The sequence below is a fragment of the Belonocnema kinseyi genome, chromosome 1 (genome assembly GCF_010883055.1).
Source record: "Belonocnema kinseyi isolate 2016_QV_RU_SX_M_011 chromosome 1, B_treatae_v1, whole genome shotgun sequence".
Lineage (NCBI taxonomy): Eukaryota > Metazoa > Arthropoda > Insecta > Hymenoptera > Cynipidae > Belonocnema > Belonocnema kinseyi.
Window position 1 is genome coordinate 138,946,143 of NC_046657.1, and position 6,230 is coordinate 138,952,372.

The window sequence follows — 6,230 nt, forward strand, 5'->3', positions numbered from 1 at the left end:
GAAAGAGGGAGCTCTTCTTAATATTTTGACACCAAAATCATGTCGATACACCTTACCGACTGCGAGTAAAGCCACTCACGCTTTAAGTTGGCAGACTGTACAACTGTTCACAGATTGTGATTTTTCGTGTAAATTCTGCGATGATATGACCGGTCCTCGTTTACGAACAAATCTTTCCGTCTGCACCTTACTGGAGTCTAAATTAAAAAGATTGTCTTGTAACGGATCTCTGGAATTTACATTATTGTCAGCACGCTCACCTGAGATATCAACCTTAACAGAATTCACGCTCTCCGCAAGCTCGACGGTTGCAAGATTTGATATTTTCTTAGACATGATCACTCCGTTGTATTGATGACTTCTCAGGGTAAATCATTTGATAAATCGCCAGTAATAATTTTGTGAATAGTGCATTCTATTTCTATGTAATTATAAAAGACTGATATTGTCCAAGAACCTGAAATTTAACAAAGGGCATGCGTATGTAGAATTTTAGGTATATCGCAATATATTCGAAAAGTTTTCGGATATTTTAAATCCAAAGTTAACCCACAAGGTTAAAAAAATGTCACGGGGACAATTAAAAGTTGAAACTTTAGTAAACTGCTGTTCGCGAAAACCTAATTTGAAATTGGCGGATGCCATAAGCGCAAGTTTCATATTTATCCTTGTGCTGCAAAGTATAACAGTTTCTGTTTTCTTTCAGCGCATTTAGTGCAGGCATAAAAATACGAAAATCGCATTGACTTTGCATCTTGTGATGAAGGCATGGAACTTTGCACGTGTGTTCACAGGGCCCGCGCACTGAATTATATTTTTTTCTTACTTATTAATTAAAACGTTTCACTAAAAATAGATCCGTTAAGCTAGCCTAGTATGACCACATTGTAAAAATGAACTAATAATGCATGATAAATTAAGATGTCATTTAGGGCTAATTTGATGCCCTATTACCGCATAAAAAAACCGTATTCATGCTAGCTGAACGTTTAGCTGGCAGCATCACACGTGGAATAAAAGACCTAGAGAATATTTCTTTACACTTTAACTTATGGCTAATTTAACTATTGACAAATGTAATGCTCGGCATTTAAAAAGGCACCCGTAATCATGACAGCTGAACGTTCAGCTGGCAGCACCATGCATAGAAAAAAAGCATGGACAATATTTCTTTACACTGTAATTTGGGGGCTTCCATAAACCACGTTCCCCTATTTTTGCCACTTTTTGACCCCCCCCCCATGTGGTTCACCCCCCCCCCCGAGTTATACGTGATTTATTCTATTTCTTGTAAAACGAAAATATAAACAAAAAATGATGAGTGGTAGCAACCATTCACGTGGTTTGCGGCCAGACTTTTCTTGCCTCGACTCGTTAACTAATGTAAACAAACAAAGCGAATTGGGGAAGGGACACTCGGTTCGGTTCGCAGGGATCGAATTTAGGACTCCGCACGCTATTTCAAAAAAGGAGTTAGCTAAGCGTTTTATTATTCTCTTTTACACCTGAATATAAAACCAAGTTGCTCGGAGGCGTAACGCCCCCCCCCCATGTGTACCGACGTGGCCTTTCATAGACCCCCCCCCCCCCTTGAAGCAACCACGTAGTTTATGGAAGGTACCCTTATGGCTGACTTAGGGTTCTCAAAATAAGCGGAACAATTTTTTTTAATGTTTGAAAAGTTGTATATTTATAAGACCACACATTTAAGACTCAAAATATGCGAAAGAAATTTTAATCAAATGTGTTAAAAACATACCGATGGGTCCTAAAAGAAAATTCGCACCTTACGGTGACAGATCGAAACTACGTACCTTGCGCACTCTATACCTTATTTACAATTCTATTAATAGTTCATAAATTCATAATCAATTAACTGTGTTCAACAGTTCTAAATTTTTCGTTATTCGTTATTTTTTTATTATTTTTTATAAGTTCTAAATATCCATGCAATTTTTTTGTTTGTTTGAATGATGTCAATTATGCTGCTTTTTCCTATATTAAACAAAAGAACACGTAAGCATATAAATTTTATTTACTACCTGACTCTATACTATGAAGAAAAAATCATTTTTAAGGGTTTTTTCACATTGATTTTGTAATTTGTATGCATGTTTCCTATGGTACTGCATGGCTTTGTAGGAAAAAGTTACTACTAGCGCCACCGCACGTCCGTTTTCAACTCTCATGACACATTTTTTGCATTAAGCAGTACAGTAGAAATACCCCCCTGAGTATAACGATGGCCTATGGCCACGGATTTTCTACTGCATGAAAAACCAAAGCCGAATAAACCTATACCTAGGCATCTAGAGCCCTCTGAAAAGTAAGAGTCCAAAAGCCGTTTACGAAATAATACGATAACGTTATACGAATGGATTCTATCGTTTTTGTTATAGCTGTAGATGAAAACATGTGATTAATGTGCGACAGGTGTGCACTTACTGTTCTTTGACAGTTCACAGCCGAGGTATTTACGTAGATATATTTTTAAGAATTTATGATTTATTTAATTTTGGATGATTTTATTATTTGCAAATCGTTTAAAGGTACACGCTTTTTCACCGAACTTCTAACCTGAAATTCAGTTCCCATATTTCAAACACAAATTGTATACTTATTTCTTATTTTACGAAGTGCAACTTTTATACTTCATACCGGAATTTACAAGGGTTATCCAAGGTGCTGCCCTTAGTTCCAGTAAGGGTCAATTCCGAGGTTTCATGGTCACCATAACCAGAATTCAGAGAATTTCACCAGCCCAACTTCAAGGAGATTATTTGTAATTTCAACGCATTCAAACGAATTAAAAATCGATTAGTCCCATTTTCTTATTTCTAACCTTTTCTCTGCTCTCTCTCTTATCTGTTCCAATCATTAATTAGTTGGTTCTTTCCAGCTGGAGAGACCAAGACGAGTACCATGTATCCTGCAACCTCTAAGCACTTCTCATTACAATAAAAATTCACAGTGTGTGTGTTCAGTAAACTGATTTGATCATAATCTGGGTATATAAAGTTAATTTCGATTATGCACACGTATCAAAGTTGGAGTCCTTTCCGATCCCAACCAAATCGAGCAAATTAGGGAAATATGACGTGTGTACACGCACAGGAGAGTATATCAGGATGGCTGTTTTAATTTAAAAAATCCCGGTCATTTCCCGGTTCACAAAATTTTTTAGGATCAATGATATTTACAAAATCGAATTTTTAAGCCAAAAATTTTTCCATTTGACGTAATAAAAACTGAGCTGCAAATTCAAGACCTCAAAACAGAACACTTGAACTTAAAACTTTTTAAACTGAAGATTAAACGATATTTATCTCAAAATTTTTTTAAATCAATGTAATTAAACCGGTAAAGTAAAATTGTTTTAACTGTTATAAATTATCGAGTTCAAAGATTCAGATTCAATTTCAAAAATATAAATCCATGTTATCATTTTCAACGCTCTAAATTGAGGAATCAATAAAAAATTATTTCTAAAAATTTTCCTACACATTTTTTTAAATCCTGCAAAATAAATAAATTTCCTGACAATCTGCCAAATTTATTTCTGATAATTTTATCAATCTTTCTAAATGTTTTTAGAAATTCTTTTTAAATTAATCTGACAAAATAAGTAATCATGGCCATTTTCCTAGCAAGCTTTTTTATTCTTCTAGTCTTTCAACGTTTTTAAAAGGCTTCAAATTTTTTGTTCGAAATATGTTAAAATATGCATTTGGTTTGTAACGTTCAGATTAAAATTTTTTTAGGGGTTTTGCCGAGTTTGGAATATTTAATTTATAAGTACTTATTCTAAATGAACAGTCAGCTATTTCTAAATATTAAAGAATTGACTCTTTTTCTTAATTAAAAACTATCAAATTGAATAGTTTAAAAATGGAATATTTTAAACTGAAATAATATTTGAAATTTAATAAAAGCCTTTAATTATGAATATATTATTTTGAAGTTATTTTAAAATTAAAAATAGTTAATAAAAGTTCAATCTGGCATTTAAATGTGTTTAACCAATAAGACTTTTCAATTGAAACAGTTTAATTTTTAACGTTAAAATCTGGAAATTCTATCATTGTGAACTGATTCCAAACAGTCTTGTAAAATCAATTATTATTCACTTTTTAAATCTTAAAATACAATTGCAATATAAAAATCATTAATTAATTTATATTCTCAGCTGACCAACCAAATATATTTATAATAAACAATCTTTGAATTTTAAACGCTTCTGATTTTTAATTGTTTAAGTCTTTGAAAGTACATTATCACCTCCCGCGACTTCTATAATAATAATAATAATAATAATAATAATAATAATAATAATAATAATAAGAGCCTCGGTGGCTCAGTTGGTTAGACACTTGGACTTCACCTCAGAGGTCCGGAGTTCGATCCCTGAGCCGGTACCTCTGGATATTTTTCAATGTACCTTTACCGAGGTTCTGGTGGTTGGGAACCCACCTTAAGCTGTAGGTCCCCCCATCGTGTACTTGACTGCAACCCAGTCCGTCAATGATGGGGTAAAAACCAGGTTTTGTCCAATATGTCTGGGCAGACTGCTCTCATCAGATCACTTGATTGCATTATAAAAATGCGTCCGTGACTGATGATATATACCGGGAGAGCCCCGTGCAAAATGATCAAATAAAAAACCAACTCTAACCAAAAATGCCTTCAACATATTGGGCAGTGTAAGCCTGTGACAACATTTTCGCCACAGAAATGTTTTTTTATAAAAAATAATAATTATAAACAATGGATTATAACTACGTAGCATTTATATTCAATAATAAATGGACAAGTTAAATGATTATATTCAACATACAATTATTATTGTAAACAAAACCTAGTATTGTTAAACTCATTCGCGAAGATCAGATTTGGAAGGAACCACGCAACAGTGTAAGGTTAACCCAACAGCCTAAGAAAAGCTACGCATCATCTTTTGCACAAAAAACAGGCATACGTTAATTAAAAAGCAATAAATTAATTAACAAGGAAACCAGAAAAGGCAGCTGCATTTTCAATCTCATACGTTCACAATGTGCTGGTACCTATAAGTACGTACACATCGCAGTAAACAAAAATAAGCGATACACATCAATATTCGCATAGCTAACAAAACCAGCAGACTACACACTAACTGAAGAGCCATAAATTTATCAGCAAGCCAAGACTGAAAACAGACAAGATTTTCAGTCCCATGTGTTTACAAAATGCTGGTACCTACACCACATGTAGATCATTTAGTCATTCTGACCTACATATTTCTATGGTGGATACCAGCATCTTAGATCTAAAAGCAATAAACAGCTTAATAAAGATGACAGCTACAGGAGGGTGAGCCGTTCACACACAACCAAAAGGACACACGCAAACCTTATGCTCTTCTACGCATCATAGTATCTTACCCTTGGATACCTAGGAAGAGATACCATATATTTTGGTAACTGCTCTATTCTCCATATTTGGGCACATCAAGATTCCTAATCACTGATTGGCTAACTCCCTACTTCTGAAACCATTCACCTCTACGGGAATCTAAGAAGGGATCTTGTCAATAAATACAGCGGATTCGGAAGCAGAAATCAGTTTACTTCCAGTCTCAGTTTATTTTGTTCCTGTTTAGTCGATTATACTCCAGCTTCAGTCTTTACCCCGGTCTCAGTTCAGTCTCAGTTAGACAAATCCAGATTGTAAAGAATCTTCAAAACCCGAAACTCCGGTCCAACAGTGTTGGCCCGTCAACTATTTAAATCTAAAAATCTACGAAGAATAGCTTCTGTGTGGAACTTCAAGTCGAGAACACCTGCCACAAAGGGACAACGCAGCCTAGATACGCTGACCTTGCCATCTCAGCCTGCAGAGCTATATTCAGCGCCATCCACCCCCTGCGGGTACCCATACAGGGTGCCAACAGAAGGACGGGCTACTTTCGATTCAAGGAACGAGAGGGCGCATTGTCCACTCTCTACAAAAGCGAAATTTGTAAGTAAACCAAAGAATCAAATTATTTAAAGCAATTCGGAGGTTTATCAGCAAACGTTTATGTAATCTGATTTTTATATTTAAATTCTCTTAATAATTAAATAAATATTCATTATTTTATATATCAAAACATACGAGGGTGGATTGACAAGTTTCCGGCCTGACCAAGAGATGGCGCCACTAGGCCTACCTTGAGGTGGCGTTCTATAGTACCATCCTTAGATAGCTTGTAG

At 35.0% G+C, this 6,230-nt stretch overlaps 1 protein-coding gene across 14 annotated transcripts in view; it reads right to left on the reverse strand.

The window, feature by feature from the left end:
- LOC117171393 overlaps nucleotides 1-6,230 on the reverse strand; it is a 52,555-nt gene that overhangs the window by 42,150 nt on the left and 4,175 nt on the right. For 4 of the 14 annotated variants that reach the window (XR_004466873.1, XR_004466872.1, XR_004466871.1 and 1 more), the window contains exons 2-3: nucleotides 261-457; nucleotides 80-197 (exon numbers count right to left, since the gene is read on the reverse strand). The exons of 1 other annotated variant lie outside the window; for it this stretch is intronic. The gene's annotated coding sequence lies outside the window, so the exon portion shown is untranslated. The remainder of the gene's footprint in view (nucleotides 1-79; nucleotides 198-260; nucleotides 458-6,230) is intronic. 9 more of the 14 variants (XM_033358710.1, XM_033358700.1, XM_033358672.1 and 6 more) reach the window with 7 other exon arrangements.